Source organism: Protopterus annectens, chromosome 3.part1, assembly GCF_019279795.1.
Source record: "Protopterus annectens isolate FY-2018-M chromosome 3.part1, PAN1.0, whole genome shotgun sequence".
NCBI lineage: Eukaryota > Metazoa > Chordata > Ceratodontiformes > Protopteridae > Protopterus > Protopterus annectens.
Genome location: NC_056732.1, coordinates 51,271,494 through 51,290,881, shown reverse-complemented (window position 1 = coordinate 51,290,881; position 19,388 = coordinate 51,271,494). Strand labels below are relative to the sequence as shown.

General features: G+C 40.2%; 1 protein-coding gene across 4 annotated transcripts in view; it reads left to right on the top strand.

Moving 5' to 3' along the window:
• The window catches only part of RAD54B (RAD54 homolog B), a 1,676,581-nt gene that overhangs the window by 732,369 nt on the left and 924,824 nt on the right, over nucleotides 1-19,388 (top strand). Inside the window, exon 1 of one of the 4 annotated variants that reach the window (XM_044066561.1) lies at nucleotides 1,168-1,206. The exons of the other annotated variants lie outside the window; for them this stretch is intronic. The gene's annotated coding sequence lies outside the window, so the exon portion shown is untranslated. Of the gene's footprint in view, nucleotides 1-1,167; nucleotides 1,207-19,388 lie in introns of those variants that run through there. 4 annotated transcript variants of the gene reach the window in all.

Here is a 19,388-nt window from a genome sequence, read left to right as displayed (position 1 = left end):
AGTAGTTTAAGAAGTATAATAAAGTGAGGTGTTAGAGTCATGGCTGGCCTTAGGCATAGGCGAACTAGGCGACCGCCTAGGGCGCCGTACAGGCCAGCCTTGTAAAGGGCGCATTGTGCATTTATTTACTTTTTTTTTAAGTTTGCGCTCTTCTTGGCGCAGAAACTGGAGGGTGGGGAGGCGAGGCTAGCACCCTCCCACTTACAGCTGTAGGTTAGCCAGGAGGCTAAAAAAAAAAAAAAAACGTTTAGTTTGTAAGAATCTTCTCTTTTAAAGTGAAACCTGCGTATGCGTCACATGCAAGCGTCATACAAAAGCAATCTGCAGTCCCACGCTGAATTTAAGCCAGGCTGCAGTTCAAAAGAAGAGTTGTTGTCTGTGTCTCCACGTGTGGCCATTTGGCTTATAAAGACGGTAAGTGTATGTGCGTTCATGTGTAATGTAAACTGTTTATTTCTGTATGAGAATGTGTGTGGGTATGTACGTATGTGTATGGAATTTAAATTTGTTGTTCTGTTTGTATGAGATATAAAGTGTGTGTGTTACTGTGTGAGAGTAGGTGTGTGTGTATGGAATTTAAAGTAGCTGTTCGTTCATTTGAGAGTCTTTGTTGCTGTGCAAGAGAGTAGGTGTGTGTGTGTGTGTTGCTTTGTGAGAGAGTCGCTGTATGTGTGTGCTGCTGGGGCAGAACAGAGAAGGTAGATGTATGCATAATTTAATCTAGTAGTATGTATGAGAGCAGAATTGGAGTGTGTGGAATTCAAAGTAGTCGTTAGTTACTGTATGAAAGAGAAGGGGTGTGTGTGTGTTTGTGTGTGTGTGTGTTGAACTGGCTTCTAATCCAGTCCAGGACTGGTTCATTTTTTCATTTGTAGCTTGCTTTGTTCTGTGGCATGAATGTTAGTTGAGAACTTCAGTAAAGGGAAAATGACAGAAAGTTTGATGACTGGAATAAAACATACAGCCTAAAAAAATGATCAGCAGCTCCAAAAGAGTAGATCGGAAGGTTTTCTTAGTGGGATAGCAAAAGCCGATAATTTTTCAGTAGACTGTTACAATACAGAAAGGCAGTGGAGGACTCAAGTTTAATCCTGTAGATGGTGCTGTAAGATTCGCTGGGTACACTAGGAGTGTCTTCATGAGGGAAGTGTTTTCAAACTGTGAGTACTAGTCTATGTAGTATTTCAACTGTAGAGCTTTCTTCAGGTACTTTTTGGGTTTACATCAGGTGAAAGTTAAACAAATGTGTTTGGGAATATAAAACTAGCAAAGAGGTTAAAGTAGCTGTTGGTAAGAATTAGAAATAGTGTGTAGAGTAGATGTTTTTCTCTGTAGTTTCGTTTTTTAGGCTGTTCAGTATTCCCTGTGTAACTGCTGTAACCACTTGCAAGCTTCTCAGTATACCTTTCAACTGTCCCTGATTTTTACTCTAATTTTTGCTCTTTTCCTCTTAATCCTTTTCAAAAATGGTGAGTTTTTACAGACCATATGCTACACTTAAAATTGCAGATTTCATTTACTTGATAAATTAATTCACATGTGAATTTGATCTGAAGATGCCTCAGATTAATTGTACTATATATTAAAGATGCAGTATGCCCCTGACTATTTCTGGAATTGTTCCTGGTAATTTTGTTGAAAGTTCTCAGTATGATGCAGATGTAAGTTTACAGTTAAGTCTCCTGTGCTACTGTAACAGTAGTGCATTTAGCTGTAAAGCAGAAGCTGATTGTAAAATGGATGTTTAGAATTTCAATACCAAACCTTAACTGTATTGCTTTTGTTAAATACTTGAAACTTTAGACTGTCATAGTAGGGCTTAGTTTTTTAGCACTGTAAGCAGCCAGTCAGTTGTATTTATATCATATAAACAGTTTTCTATGAAGCTGCTTCTTTACTAAAATGAATCATTTTCTATAGTGTTTATAATTACTGTACTAAATAATTCTTTAGTACATCTCCAATTAATATAGTTTATGCCACTAATCTCTTAACCATCATGTAGGACTGCTTTTGGTATTGCAATGTGGAGTTTTAAATATGTAGTGTTTTTAATGTGATTTGTGACACTTAGCAGAGGTGTATCTGTGTCATTCATGGCTTGGTCTGATAGCGTAGTTGGTGTGACATGAGCTGCAGAAGGCCGTGTTAAAAGTAATCTGATATAGTAAGTTGTAGTAATATGTGTGTCTGTATATATCCTGGAGACTGTTTGTTTTATGTTGATCAGCTTCAGTTGAGTTGAGACTGTAGTCTTTTTATATTTCTGTTGCCAGTTTATTTTTGTTTGAGAACGAGTAAGTCACTTAGTTCTTAGTTGCTCATAAACATGTCCATCAATGGGGCACATTCTTTTTTATCAACGCTGTCATCTGATAAAGAACCATTATATATGGTAGGCATGAGAAACCACTTCTGAAAAGTGGTCAGATACAGGCAAATGAATGTCTTATTTTTATGAAGGAAGAGTCCTCCATAAATACATATTGTCCTCTAAGAGTTTACTGTTGTGCCAGGAAAGGGGGAAGCTTGTCTGTTTCTCATAATTTGTGGTTTTCTGGCAAATCAGGGTGTACTGAAGTCACTAAATAGCAATGCAAGCAAAACTATCCCTATTTTTTTGGCCATTGTATCCACATTATTTTAGGCTCTGTCCAGACTTTTTGCACTAAGAGGTTGAGAGGTATACATACCTCTCAACTGTCCAGATTTTTGCCTTATATTTTTGGCCTAATCCTCATTAAAGTTATGGTTTTCTAGCAAATCACTGAGGATTGAAATAAGTAAATGCCAAACATTTGAGTTTCAGCCCTCGTTTCCTTCAGAGAATGAATGCCAAGACAAATGCTGTTATTCTAGCAACTTTCTATGTCTAAGAACAATATTTATAATCTGTCCCTGTTTGGGTGGCCTTTGACCCCCCCCCCCCCCGATATTTTAGGCTTCGTCCAGATTTCTTGTGCTAAGAGGTTGAGCGGTATGGAGGCATGGTATGTAATGTCCTAGTTGCTGATTTATTTGTTGCATTTTAAGAGGGTACAGGGGTTTTGCATTCCTTAGTGTGCCATCCTTTGTTTAAGATGCCTAGTTACTATGAACTTGTATGTTTCTACCATTTTTTCTTTAATGCAATGTAGGCAATTAATTCTTCAAGGGCAGCAAGCACTAAATTTGTAGATGGAACAGTGAAATGTAACGTTCTCTGTCAGTAATAGCATCTTCATTAGTTACAAATCTCTCTAATGTAGAATTATTCAGATGATGTTTACTTCTACAGAGATTTGCTTATTGACTGATACTGTTTGAGGAGCCTTTTATGGTTAAAATGTTCTGAAATGGGCAGGTTTGTCATTATTGGGTCATACATTTTGTTTCATTACTTACTGGAAACATGTTCAAAACTACACATTTAACACACTGTAAGAAGTGTAAATGTTTTCAGTGTGCAACTAGCTGTTTTTTGTTTATCAAATGGCACACTGCGTTGTAAAATCTGAAAGCAGTGTTAATAGCATAATTGCCTTTGGTGCAGAATCCTGTGGATTCCACTCCCACACCATGTATATGGAGTGCTGATATGCAGTGCCCATATTATTGTTGATTATTTGATGCATTATAAGGGGGGATAGGGGTTCTACACTCCTGAGTATGGCCTTTTGTATGAGATACCTAGTGATTGTGAACTTGTTGGTCACTTCCTATTGCAATATTACCAACTTAACAATTTTTTATTGTAATATAGGCAATTAATTTTTCAAGGGCAGCAGGCACTGAATTTGTAGATAACATTGGTATGTAAAGTTGTTTGCCAGTAGCAACCTCTTCATTAGTTACAGATTTCATTAATGTGGAATTCAGAGGATTTTACTTCTGCAGAGATTGTGCGTGTGCAGTAATATTGGTGGATTGTAATGACAGAAATCTTGAGTGGCCTTTTATTGTCGAAATTTTTTGAAATGGGTAGTGTTTGGTTCATAAATTTTGTCTCGTTGCTTAAAAGAATGTTTATACTACAAATTTAAAACACATTCTAACAAGTGGTGCTGTATTATACAAGGAATATAATTCAATACAATCAGGAAAGTGAATTAAAGAATAAATACATGTATGCATGTCCCTAAAAAAATGTGCAAGGATTTTGAAAACAGCCCAAAGGTAAACTTAATTCTCCAGCAACCAGATGCATTTCTATGAATGTGGGTTTTCATGCTGTTTCAATGAATATGAGTTTTGCCATTTCAATGAATGAGAGTTTCATGGGCAGACAAGTTTACTGCTCATGCTAAGTCTGTTTTCATTGTGAGACTGTATTGTTTGTTTAGCAAGTGGCTATCTGTGTTTGTGCTATTTTGTTTCAATATCTGTAATCATTGTAGAAGCACATAATAGAACATATGCATGGTAACTGTTCCATAACCAAATAATGGAACAGTGGAATGGCTGAGGAGGGGGCAGGGGTTGCTGCAGGAGGGGCTGCTCTGGGGTGGTGGTCTAGTACCCTTCCTAGAACCCTATTTGACCATGAGCTGGCTCTTGTATTTAAAGTAGAAAATACATATGCAATGGTAGCGGCAGTATAACTACATAACAAGGTATCTTTTTCGTATGCATTTAAATAATTTAAGGAAACGACTGGAGTGGCCTTATTGGGGAATGACCCAGTGGGCGTGGCTCAAATAGGGGTGTTTCATGAGTGTGGTGTGGGTGGAGCTTAAGGGGCACCCGAGCACTACTTCGCCTAGGGCGCCATTTCGGCTAAGGCCGGCCCTGGCTTAACCATATCTCTTTCATTTCTACCATATTTTAAACTTCATTTTCATTTAATTCCCATACTAGCTATCCGTTCTGAAGAAATTTCTGTCTTCTCAAATACCTCTTGAATAATTTTCACTACCCATTACTTAAATTCCTCTTTTAAACAGGTAGGTGGGAAAGCACCACTGTCTCATTTATACTTCATTTCAGTGCATTTTTTATCATTGCATGATTTGAATCATTGGATGGGGAGGGGGACAAAGCTTTCAATCAAATGCATGTGTTCCTGTGAATTATAATTTCTATCTAGTCTGACCCAGTTAATGTACCTTGGGGAATAATATGTAAATTCTGTTCAGGTTCCTGCTACTGAATTCATGTCTTCCATACCAAATAGTTTCATAAATTTGTTCAGAAATTTGTCCTCTTTTGTTATATTTCCCTTCTAGCCCCCCGATACATCATCACTATTGCATATCAAGGTCCCTTTCCCACCTGTCTGTAATATTCCCTTGATTATTTCTCTCAATATATATATATATATATATATATATATATATAATCATTTTTTTTTAAATTTCATAACAGCAGTTTTGGTGGAATATAGATAACATGTCTCCATAATCCTCATATTTTGCCAATAGCCTCTTACCACCACAAATCTACCATTATTATCTTTTCTCCCTTCTGTCACTTCTGTATCCCCTCTAGCAATTAGTATTGTTATCACCTTTTCCTTGGTCTACAAGAGGGTAGTGAGACCAGCTATGTTATATGAGTTGGAGACAGTGGCATTGACAAAAAAGCAGGAGTTAGAGCTGGATGTGGCAGAGTTAAAGATGTTAAGATTTGCACTGGGTGTGACGAGGGTGGACAGGATTAGGAATAAGTATATTAGAGGTTCAGCCCAGGTTGGAAGGTTTGGAGACAAAGCCAGTGAGGCAAGATTATGTTGGTTTGGACATGTGCTGAGGAGGGATGCTGAGTATATTGGGAAAAATATGCTAAGGATGAAGCTGCCAGGTAATAGGAAAAGAGGAAGCCTAAGATAAGATTTATGGATGTGGTGAGAGAGGACATGCAGGTGGTTGGTGTGACAGAGCAAGATGCAGAGGACAGGAAGAAATGGAAACAGATGATCCGCTGTGGCGACCCCTAACGGGAACAGCCAAAAGATGATGATGATGATCCCCTTTTCCTTTGTCCCTGCTGAACATCCATCCTGAAATCCTTTCTTTGACAAATTCACATGCTTATTTCTTCCCAAATGTGTTTCCTACAGCATTGCTATTTGCACTATGCATTTTTTAATATAATTCAATACTCTCCTTTTTGTCTATACCTGTAAGGCTACGTACATTCCAGGATACTGTGGGTATTGTAGCTATTATGGAAAAGTTATTGTTCTCACCTAATATAAATGATAGTTTTGTTTAATTTGTATTTCCAACTTGTGTCTTACATGTACATACTAATGTTTGGCAGGCTGATCTATTATATTGGTGTTTCTTCTTCTCTCCATTTGAACCAATGCCACATTTTTTCAAGACTTTTTGTTTTAATGGAAACTCTCAAACAACAACAAAAATACATTTTCTGAACACCTCCATTCCTTGTTAACAATGATGTACATCTTCAAAACATCGTTTAACCTTCCAGATAGGAACAGTTGCCCCAAATTAACAGCTGCACCCCTCCCAGATGTGAAAACAGGCTGTATTTCTTCAGAAAACATTAACTTTTAACGCTAAGGGGAAATAAAGGACACTGGTTATCTTTAAATACAACTAAATTGTTCACTGTTCTGTTCTATTAAATGGATTGAAGTATTCAGAGTGTTAGGGAGGCTGCTATCTCTTATTCACTTCCTGTAACTTCCAACTTTATTTTTCATTGGACCATTTGCCACTGTACCTTTATATTTTGCATTTCCCTTAGCAAAAATGCTAGTTACTTTGGAGATTAATTGCTTACACCTGCAGACAGCTCTTCTCCATGTAGTAGCAGTAGTAGTAGTCAGCAGTAAGAAAAAAGGTAACATCTCTCAGTTGCTTGAAGGAATCTTTGTAAATTTCATTTGGAACAGAATGTACAACTGCCTTCAGCTGAAGACATCTCAACTCCCACTGAGATAATTTGCTAATTGAAAAAAGAAGCTAATATTTTTGCTGAAACAAGGTACTTAGCATGTTGCATGGCTTTCATCATTTTGTCTTATTTTTCAACCCTACATACTTACAAAAACATGTTTATAGCTTAAGCCAAGGACGTTAATCTAGACAGCCACCCTTGTAAAAATAAATTATCTTAATTCTACATGTAATATAATCAGTGCACGTTTACACCATACCCCAGCAGCCCTAGATCACAACATATTAACTTAATCTTGTTTTGTTCAGCTTTTTGTCACGCTGTAATGCCTATAGTTCTTACAGTTGAACCAAGAAAATCTAAAGGTGTTACTTCTCAATACTAGGTGTCTAAACAAGAAACTGCATTCCCTACAAGCTCTCCTCACCCTAGAGAACACTGACTTCTGTGCAGTCAGTGAGACATGGTTTAAAGCCACAGATAGTACACAGCCAGTGCAAGGCTATAATGCTTTCCACACATTTTGACCAGCTGCTACACAGACAGGGACTAAAGGTGGAGGCATCTCATTTTACATAAAAATAAATATACCTGAAGGCTGGTAAAATGGGACAATGTACTTGAGCCTCTCCATATTCAAATCCATTCCTCAATTCACATCCCCTTTTCCCCCATTTTTACACATGGGGTCAGGGTGTCACTTCAGCAGTGACAGTCCCCATAAACAATAACCCATACCACTTCTTTAGAAGCTGTAAGTCCTCCTCTGTTACCCAAAAACCCATAACACATATTTAAGTTTGCTGGGAATGCTCACCATCCTACCCAATACCATATGCATGGGTGACTTTAATTACCCCACTGTTAACTGGGAGTCCTATGTAGGTTCATAGGTAAGTACTAGGCTATCGGCCCAAGGGCCTACGTAAGCTTAGCCAACAAGGTTCCCTGGCTTACACCACCCAAGAAAGTTATTTTCCTGTGCCACTGTCGAGCAGAGACACAGAAGTGATCCCCGGGGTGTATTTCCTATTTCCCATCCACTCATTAAGATTTTTCTTGAAGATTGCTAATGAAGAACTTTGCTTGACATAGATGGGTAGCCTGTTTCAGAGTATGGGAAGACTCTGGGACAGGAAACTATCCCTCCAGCATGTCCTGTTTATTGTGGTGACAAGGTTTAGGTCCTTAGAGCATGTAGCTCGAAGGGATTGGGATTTCTTTAGGTGTAGCATGTCCAATAGCTCTAGGTTTGACATAGCTTTATATGTTAGGCAGAGATTACCTTGGAGTAAGCGATATGCTACGGAGTAAAGCTGGAGTTTTTTGAGACTGTCAGTGTAGGGCATTTGTTTGAGGCCAGTAATCTTCTTTGTGAGGTACCTCTGTGGCCTTTCCAGCTGCTGCAGTTGTCTTGTGAAGTACATTCCAAAAGGAGCATTGTACTCTGTAATGGGTCGAATGAGTGTCGAATAGAAGGGAACAATGCCCTCTTTTTTCCTGGATGAGAACCCTTTTATGATGTGTGCCACGTAGAAAGACTTCCTGACTACTGTGGCGATGTGACTATCAAAGAGGAGACTACTGTCCACCTGGGTCCCAAGGTCTCTTATCACACATTCAGTGTTAAGTAGATTGCTGCCTTTGTGGTAGTTCATGGGTACAGAGTTTTTCCCAAAGGGGATGACACTGCACTTTTTGGCATTGAGCTTGAGGCCATGGCTCTGACACCAGGCATCTGTCTCAGCGAGGCCCTTCTGTAGGATGTCCACATCATTTGGGGACTTGACTATGGCTCCTAGTTTGCAGTCATCTGCAAACTTCGTTAGCCAGAGGCCTTCTGTGTTAGCCTGTACTTCAGAGAAGTAGATACCAAACAGGAGAGGTCCCAGGACTGAACCCTGTGGTACTCCACTTGTCACTGGTTTGAGGTCAGATTTGGAGTCTGCAACTTTTACAGTGTGGGTTCTGTCAGTGAGCCAGTTGTCAACCCATCTTGTGATTTTGGGATTTATACCTAGTTTAGTGAGTTTAGCTATAATTCCAGAATGGGGGATGGTGTTGAAAGCCTTGGCGAGGTCAATATAGCCTGTGTGAACCACCTTACCCTCATCTATGGCTTTGGTGACTGCCTCAAAGAAGCCGATCAGGTTCAGGAGGCATGATCTGCCTTTCACAAACCCAAACTGGGTGGGATCCAGAGTTTGGAGGTTACCAATGTCTTTGTTTGAGTAATTCCCGGGATCAGTGGTGGGCTCCCCCTTTGTGGAGTGGGATAACTGTTTCTGTGTGCCTTTCAGTGGGCACAAAGCCTGATGTCAGGCTATTATTGAACATGGTGCTTAGGTGGGGAGCCAGTTTGTTCTGAAGTTCATGTAAAATGCAGCCTGGGATGTTGTCCGGTCCCATGGATGCTGTGTTTTTGGCTTTAGAGAGTGCAGCTTTTACCTGCGTAGTTGTGATTACAGGTACTCTGCATTATTCCTGTATAGATATGGGCCCTTTAGGGGGTGAGGGGGGAGTAAAGTTAGACCTGAGCCTGTCTGCCAGGGTGTTGGCAATATCAGTTTAGTAATTTTCGTGCCGTTGTGTTGTAACTCAGAGCAGATCTGGGTGTTGCCATCAAGATTCTTGACATAGCTATAGAATGCTTTGTGGTTGTCCTTAGAATTAGTGGCAATTTTGTTTTTGTAGCTAGCTTTGGAGGATCTTATAAGGGAGCTCAGCTTCTTACTGAGGCTGACCAGGGAGCTCCTCCACTCATGGGATTTTACTCTTTTTTGCAACAGTTTCTTCCTTCTGTTGTACAGTTTGTTAATGGCAGGGGACCACCAGATTGGCTTCCTTTTTTTGGAGGATAGCGTCTGATATGACAATCTCTTCTTATTGGATTGCTAACCCAGCTGTGGTCTCCTCAGCTATCTGTTCAAATAAAAAGCGTTTGGCTTCATCTAACCCAGTGCACCCGATAAAGAGGGTAATGATTACAGCTTCAGGGCAAAAGTATGTCTTTTTCTAGTAATCTAGCCTTGATGATGTTAAATTATCAAGGCTATGTGTGGAACTTTATTTTACATTGTGTATTTAGTTTGAATGATTTTGCTGCATCCTTCTCTGCAGAGCACAAGTCTTATATGAATGATATTTTTTAATTTGATTCAGACTTTAAAATATGCTTTGAGAGGTCTGTTTATGCTTGATTATGTAATCAGAACTTCTCTAATTAATTATTTAAAAGACAAAATTTTGAATGCACCTTTTAAGTTCTGAATTGCTGTTTGTGCAATGTATTGCACAAATTCTGAAACTGTGGGATGATAGAGGCAAACTAATGCATGGAGTATATAAAATATTTCATGCACCCAAGTTCTCCCCAAATAACGTGTCTTCCTTCATGAGGCAGGACAAACAAAAAATCTCCACCAAACAAAAGTCGGGGATCCAAAAGGAAATGGCAGGAGGATAATTCTTCCTGAACCACGCAAGAAGAGTTTCCTTTCCAAAAAGGATTAATCCTTTCCAAAAAATGACTATGCCGAGTCACCGAGCACCCCCTACCCCTTCCTACCCATTCTTCTCTTCCTCCAGGCTCTCTCTCAACCCTGCAGCCTGGCTGCAAATAGTCTCAGACAAATGGGTTCTGAGAATAATTCATAGTGGATATACTTGACAGTGGATAGAAAATCCTCTCCCTTTTGAGGGAATTCTCCCACACCCACCAGACCAGACAGAGCTGTTTCCTCCAGTACTCCATCACATGGTAGAAGCAGGGGTCATGGAACAAGTGTTTTTGCTATGCAAATGCAAAAGATTTTACTCCAGAATCTTTTGATATCAAAAAAAAGAGCACACCTGGAGACCATCCTAAATTTGTCCTTTTGTAAACACCTTTGTAAAAGTTCAGAAATTCAGAATGCTAATATTACAGTCAGTCTTAGCATTGCTTCCAGACCATTATTTCATGGTGACTTTAGAGCTCAAAGATGCTTATCATAGTCCTTCTACTCCTAATTTCAGTACATTTTTGTTGTGTCTGGCTTACATTCTTAATTTTTGCATTACCGTTTGGGCTGTTTGGTGCACCTCTAGTCTTTACAATGTACGAGTCCCTCCCTGATGGTTACCTATTGCAGAAAACTAGGAATCCTCATTTTTCCTTATTTAGATGACTTGCTGATTTGAGCAGATTATGTATGCAGGCGCTTTGAGTCCTTAGACAAAGCCGCATCCTTCCTTTTCCACTCGAGCTTCAAATCAAACTTTCAAAGTTCCTTACCTACACCCACTCAAACTGTTTCCCTGGGGTGTTGGATAGACAAAGTAAAAAGGATGGCCTTCTTGCTAAAAGACAACGTTTTGAAGTACTGGAGGGGAATTTTTGGCAAGAAAGGGCCTCATGGCATCAATGATCCTTATGATATTGCTAGCCAGACTTAAATAAATTCTGCTGTAATCCTCCTCCATCCTCCCATCCTGCTTTAAATAGTTATATTGATAAGGCACTACCTCTCTGAACCAAATATAATGAAACATTTAAAAACATACCCCTTTTGTGGAATACCCATAAAAGTAAATTATGTAACAAAAGAAGGAAGCTGATTAATGCTATAAAGGGTCTTACTCTACCTACCTTAATAGCACAATTAAGAAAACTAGCAAAGAGCTTATGGGAACTATTAGGGGGCTGAACTGAGTGTTAACTTAAAATAGCCACCAAACCAAAAGTAACTACAAATCCTCCTTAATTGTGTGAAGAAGTTAAGAACAGACTCTCAACAGTGTTTGGAGCTTCCCAGTAATGCTACATACTCTGACCAAAAAGAAAAAAAATACCCAATATCCTGGCTAACAAATTTAGTGCAGATTTTACTCTCACCACAGTTATATCTATTTCAAAGGTTCCACAATCCCAGACTCCCCGTTTAATTACTACAGAACAAATTGTTGCAGCCCTCTCAAAAACTAAGAATATATCAGACTGCCTGATTATCAGTGCCAAATGTGGCCTTTTTGAACCCCTATGTAACCTCTTTGGTCTAGGCCTCTCCACTGGTTCAATTCCTGAATCCTGGAAAACGGCCATTGCAATGCCATTACACAAGGGTGGCCCGCCCACAGGCCCAAGTAGCTGTAGGCCCATAAGTCTCACTGGCCACATATGTAAATCTATGGAGTACATTATTTTAGACATCATTAATCTGGGCATTTTAAAATCTATTATCTCTTTGCTTTCATCAAGTTTAGCTTTGTCAAAGGACTGTCTTGCCTCTTTAACCTCATCCATTTCTTTGAAAAAGTAACCAAAGCAGTAGATGGTAGTTATGCAGAGCATGAAGCATAGCTTGACCTCTGCACTTTTACTCATGAAGCGATTATTGATAGACTTGCAAATCTGAATATAAATCCTTATATTATGTAGTGGATAGCTAATTGGTTGTCTGACAGAAGCCATGTGTTGCAGGTGCTAGTTTTGAAACAAGAAAAATTACTAGTGGTGTACCACACGGCTCAGTTTTGGGCCCTCTCATATTTAGCATATATTTCTCAGACCTTCAGGCCAGCACTCCTGGCCTATGGTTAACTATGTTTGCAGATGACTGTAAATTGGGGATTGTTATTTGATCTTCAGCTGACTCGCAATAGCTCCAACATGGCTCAGATTATGTTAACAGTTGGTGCAAGGACAGTGGTCTTAAATTAAATGTAAAAAAACTGTAGCACAGTTCACTTTGGTAAACAAAACAGTTTCACTTATTATATAGGTGATGCACTTCTCAAATCAGGCACTGCTGTAATGGATTTAGGCAGTGTTGTTGATTAATTCCTTATCAACTGACCAGCATGTCTCCATCTAATTCCCAAAGGCATCTATGCTAGATTCAAAGAAGTCTTAATTCCCCCCTACTCATATCTTATCACTGTCTTGAATATAATGCAGCTTTAGGCATGTATTTGTGTAAACATATCAAACAATTTGAGAGACCTCTTTTGTAACTAGAGATCAGTGGCCTCAAAAATCTTAGTTATCAAGAGAAACTTTCAGCTCTTTTACTATACACAGTCTCTTACAGACTCCTCCATGGAGATCTGTGAAAGGCATGAAAGTTTAACCCTCTTTGACCTCCTATTCCCTTGCAGAACTAATGGTACCTCAAGTACTCGGTTACGGGATCTAAACCAGATTGTAACTTGCTACAGATCCCCCACCATGCCCCAGGATCATAACTCTTCATTTCTTGATGCACTGGAAAATATTGGGGTACAATGCAACACCCAAATAATGGGCGATTTCAACTACCCCACCATTAACTGGGAAAACTGTTTATGTACCAACTCTTTTGCTCAACGTTTTCTGGAGTTCGTAAATTCTAACGCCTTGGATCAACTTATCCACACCCCCACCAGGGGCAGCAGTATCCTAGATCTGGTCATTACCAACATGGGCTACTGGTGTTCCACACCAGAGGTCAATTCCTTGTTGGTCAGATCCAACCACAAGCTAATCACACTAGACAGCCACATCCTGCCCCCACCCCCCATTAGGGAAAGCACCATAAAAGATTTCTCCAAAGCCAACTTCATGCTTCTTAAGACAGAAGTGGCAAACTTCACGACACCCATGCAGACAGACAATAGAGGTACAACTGCTGAATCCTACACATATGCACTTTAAAAGCACTTACACGAGTGCATGGATCGTGCTATCCCTAACTGAACCAAGATACTATCCTCCAAAAAAAAGGAAGCCAATCTGGTGGTCCCCTGCTATAAACAAACTCTACAACAGAAGAAAGAAACTTGCAAAAAAGAGTAAAATCCCATGCTTGGAGGAACTCCCTGGTCAGCCTCATTAAGAAGCTGAGATCCCTCATAAAATCCTCCAAAGCTAGTTATGAAAACAAAATTGCCACTGATTCTAAAGACAACCATAAAGCATTCTATAGCTATGTCAAGAATCACAATGGCAACACTCAGATCTGCTCTGAGTTACAGCACAATGGCACTAAATATACAGACCCAACTGATATTGCCAAAAGCCTGGCAGATAGGTTCAGTGCTAACTTTACCCCCCATCTCTACAGGAACTTTGCATTCTTCCGGTATAATCACGGCTGCACAGGTAAAAACCACACTCTTCAAAGCCAAGAACCCAGCATCCATGGGACCTGACAACATCCCAGGCTGGGTTCTACACAAACTACAGAATGAAATGGCACCCCACCTAAGCACCATGTTCAATCATAGCCTCATCTCAGACTTTGTACCCACTGAATGGCACACAGTGACTGTTATCCCACTCCACAAAGGGGGAGCCACCACGGACCCTGGGAACTACCGCCCCATTAGACTAATGAGCCTGGTCTGCAAGGCCATGAAACATATCATCTTATAGACAAAGACATTGGTAATCTCCAAACTCTGGACCCCACCCAGTTTGTGTTTGTAAAAGACAGATCATGTCTCCTAAACCTGATAGACTTCTTTGAAGCAGTCACCAAAGCCGTAGACGAGGGTAAGGTGGTTCACACAACCTATCTAGATCTCACCAAGGCTTTTGACACCATCCCTCACTCTGGAATTATAGATAAACTCACTAAACTAGGTATAAATCCCTATGTCACAAGATGGGTTGCCATCTGGCTCACTGACAGAACCCACACTGTGAAAGTAGCAGACTCCAAATCCGACTTCAGACCAGTGACAAGTGGAGTACCACAGGGTTCAGTCCTGGGTCCTTTCCTGTTTGGTATCTACTTTTCAGAAGTACAGGCTAACACAGAAGGTCTTTGGTTAACGAAGTTCGCAGATCACTGCAAACTAGGAGCCATAATTGAAACTCCTAACGATGTGGACATCCTACAAAAGGGCCTCACTGAGACAGATGCCTGGTGCCAAAACCATGGCCTCAAGCTCAATGCCAAAAAGTGCATTGTCATCCCCTTTGATAAAAACTCTGTACCCATGAGCTACCACATAGGTGGTAGTCTACTTAACACTGAAAGTGTGATAAGAGACCTTGGGACACAGGTGGACAGTAGTGTCTCCTTTTGATAATCACATCGCCACAGTAGTCAGGAAATCCTTCTACGTGGCACACCACATCACAAAATGTTTCTCATCCAGGAAAAAAGAGGTAATTGTTCCCCTCTACTCGTCACTCATTAGACCCATTACAGAGTACAATGCCCCTTTTGGTATGTACCTCACAAAACATCTACAACAACTGGAAAGGCCGCAGAAATACCTCAGAAAGAGGATTACCGGCCTCAAACAGATGCCCTACGCAGACCGTCTCAGAAACTCCAGCTTTACTCTGTCACATATCGCCTACTCGGAGGAGATCTCTGCGTAACATTCAAAGCTATGTCCATCCCAGAGCTGTTGGACATGCTCCACTTACAGAAATCCCAATCCCTCCGAGCTACACGCTATAGGGACCTAAACCTTGTCACCACAATAAACAGAACATGCGGGAGGGATAGATTGCAGTCCCAGAGACTTCCCATACTCTGGAACAAACTACCTATCTATATGAAACAAAGCTACTCATTAGCACTCTTCAAGAAAAATCTTGATGATTGGATGGGAAATAGGAAATTCACCCCGGGGATCACCTCTGTGACTCTGCTCGACAGGGGAACAGGAAAATTATTTTCTTGGGTGGCGAAAGCCAGGGTACCTTTTTGGCTAGGCTTGTATAGGCCCTAGGGCTGATAGCCTAGTACCTACCTATGAAACCTTCATCAGCAGAGAAATAAGAGATGTTGGCATGATAGATTCATATCCCAACATATTCTTCAGTTTTGGCACAGACTTCTACTACATATCAAGCAGAGTAGCAATCTTTTCACCTTCAAGGTCAATCTAGATAACTGGATGGTCAGCCTTAAATTCTCCCACATTCTAGCTTGTCTTCCCCTCCTTGAAGCTAGAGATAATTTTTAAATAGATTTTTTTTGGCTAGGCTTGGAATGGTCTGCAGACTGATTGCCTAGTACTTACCTATAAACCTATGAACATGAGAAAAATTCAGTGGTACTTGAATTGTTGGATCCAGCATCTTCATCTCTTGCATTTACAGGTACTGATACTGGGATTTCTGAAACATAAGCTGCAGTCATAGGGGGATTGACAGTCTCTGAATCCAGAACTCTTCAGATGTTTTTTGGGGAGCAGTGTCCATACAAATTTGAGTGCAAGGCTTGTGGGGTCCTGAGGACATACATAAAAGAGATGATGGCTCTGATTCCTGCCTTAAAATTTCTTTACTACTTATGGAATTCAGGTCCGCTTTTAATTGTCACAGAAAACACCACTTTAATGTGGTACTTGAAGCAAGGGGGTACAAGGTCATACCCTCTTTGCTGGTTGGCATTGATGGCCTGGGAGCTGATTCTACAGCATTCTCTTGACCCTTCAGGCCTCATTTTGGTTTTGAGCCAAACTCAGTGGCAGACCTACTAAGCTGATGCACAGCAGACCCTCAAATACCTCAAGTAAATCTGTTCACACCCTTTCAAAACAGACAGCTGAAAAAAACTCTGTTTAAGACATCCGTGCAGCCATGCTTGGAATACATTCTATCATTGCCATGGTTGGGAATGTTCCTCTATACAGTTTGACCATTTCTAGTGATTCCTCAGGTACTTCTAAAAGATTCAGCATTACCAAAGATCATTGTGGTATCCCACTTTAGGCCCAAGCAAAATTGGTTCTCCCTTTTAATGGAATTGGCCAAGAGCAATTACTGCAAGCTTCCTCACAGACTAGATCTGCTCACACAGCATCAGGGGTGAATGTTACACCCCAGTTTAGATCATCCAGGCTGTCAGTTGCAATTTTTCTGTTTTTGTACCTTTTAAGCACTTGCTTCATGAGGATATGCAGCAGGTATTTAAGGAGGTAAGAAAACTTGCAACTAGAAAATCCTATATTTGCAAGTGGAAGAGGTTTTCTAGATGGTGCCTAGCCAATAACAGAGGTCCAGAAAGGTTATCGATCCCTCTGGTTTTGAAATATTTGTGCGAGTGACTTGGAGATGGTTTGTCATGCGCTTCTATTAAAGTAAATTGTGTGGCAATCTCAGCTTGTCTGCCTGTGGATCTTGGTCTTTTATTGCTTTTTGTGGTCAGACAGTTAATGAAAGAGTGTTGTGTGCAAGACCCATTTAAAAGCAAATTCTTCCTCCCTGGGATCTCTGCTTTGTTTTTGAAAAATTGACCTTGCCTCTTTTTGAACCTGCCTCTTAGGCTGATTCACAGTTCATTACTTGGACGACTGTTACTCGTTGGTCTGACATTTGCAAGGCGAATCACTGAGCTACAAGCTGTGATGGTGGGCCAACCCTGTCTGATTTTTCCCAAGTACAGGGTTGTTGTTGATCACTAATGCATCATTCATGTTTAATTTTTTTTCTGAATTTATTTTTATGCCATCAAATTCCCAGTGTTATATCCTGATCCAGAAACAAGGGAGAATAGATTCTGTATAACTTGGATGCATATAAGCAGCTCAGGTACTACCTTGACAGATCAAAGCCCTTAGGAATGCTGACCAGCTGTTTGTTTTCTGTGCAGGGGTAAGAAAGGTCAACCTGTCTCTAAGCAAACTATTGCACAATCCTATTGTTTTCTCTTACTCCCACCATGATAAACTGATTCTAGGGAAGGTTAAGGCTCACTCAAGTAGGGCCTTATCCTCTTTTATGGCATATTGAAAAGGTGTGGACTCTAGAACCATTTTAGAGGCAGCAACCTGATCCTCTGTCCATACATTCACAGACCACTACAAATTGCATTTCTTTCCAAGCTCCAGAGCAGGCTTTGCTAGAACCATTCACTAGGGGGTCCTGGATCCTTATCTTTCCACCTCCCAGGTAGGGTAAGCTTTGGGAATCTGCCCAAATGTCACTGAGAAGGGGAATGATGAACATAGTACAAGTATGTAAGTCCTACTTGTCTGTAACAGTAGATGTTTGAATTCCTCACTGCCTTAGTAGCAGCACCCATCTGCCATTTTGTTTTTATATGGTATTGTGATTGGCTGAGAATTTACTCTTGCTAGATGATTCTCGCTTTACGTACTTTCCTCTCCTCCTCTATGGAAGTGTAAATGTCTGAACGCTCACTTCCTGTGATAGCTGAAGGCTTCCGTCTCAGGATATGCTTAGCCAATCGGCTGCCACAGGAAGAGAGAGGGAGGAGAGTCTACACATTTGAAAGCTGGACTGTACTGGGTACCTTGGCAGATAACTCAAAATGCCACTGAGGCAGTGAAGAATTTGAATATCTGCTGCTATTGCTAAGTACAACTTATGGAAAATAAGCAAAAAGTGCAGCTGTATGTGTTTGCAGGACCCTCTCCTCCAGTGTTTTCAATTTATTCTGAAGTCTCTAAAGCTGGGTGTGTAGTAAAACACAATGCATTACAATTGCTGTATAACTTTTTCTTATGAATAGTGTGAAAGGAAAATTTAACTTTGCAACCAAGTGACTGTTCTGACAATCAAAGTGAGATGGGGGGGTTTCAAAGAACTTTTTTTTAGTGTAAAACACAATTTAATTGTGGTGTGAGCTTCCTTAGTTGTTAGTAAATGTGTTGTGCTTTACCATACTGTTCTACATTGTGCAAGATAGTTTAATATCTTGCATTTTACAGATGGAAGGTTGACTATAGCTGTACTGTACGGTAGTTCAGGTCTTTTGCTTGATGTTCTAGATGGTATGGTGGTCATGCTGTTGCAAGCATTCTCTTGCCTCTATTGTTTGATTCTGGCTTGAGGAGTTTGTGTTTGTTTATTTTTGGGGGGAAGAGGTGGTTGCTTGGTTTGCCCATCTGGGGCCTTGAACTTTCGCAACGTAGTTGTTTCTCCCGAGTCTGTAATGGTTGTAGAACTGGGCATGTGGTAAAACGGGTCTATATTTGATGAACGAAAGTTCATCTTAGCGAACGCTCACATGAGCGAATATTGCGGAACTCGAAACTGCAATTGTGAGATTGCGGTACAGTGATGATGGGAATATTTGCCCTTTCTTCACTGTAGTGCAATCTCGGAGATGGAATATATATTTAGGGGTGAGAGTGCAGCCCCCCCCCAATTGCAGTTTTGAGTACCTGGATATTAGCTCATGTGAGCGTTCACTAAGATGAACTTCTGTTCATCTAATATAGACCCGGTAAAACAAGTATATAAAGTAACATTTTAACCATGCTGTGAGCTCGCTTCCTACTTGCTAGTAAATGTTTTACATCTTACCAATTTGTTCCACCTTATGAGAGTAATATAGTGCTCCATATTTTGAAGATGAGATGTTAACTGTGTTTTTACTTATTGGTACTATGGATGTTATTGTAATGTCAAACCACACTAAGCTGTCTGAAAATGAAGAAGCTCAGCTTAAGAATGTAAGGATATGTTTTTTAATCTAAAAATTTTTAAATTTGTCTGCTGAGATTATTTATAGAGAATTATAATAACATTAGGAAATATAACTTCATCGTTCAAAACCCTGCACAGCCAAAAAGGCATTTAAATCTTGGAA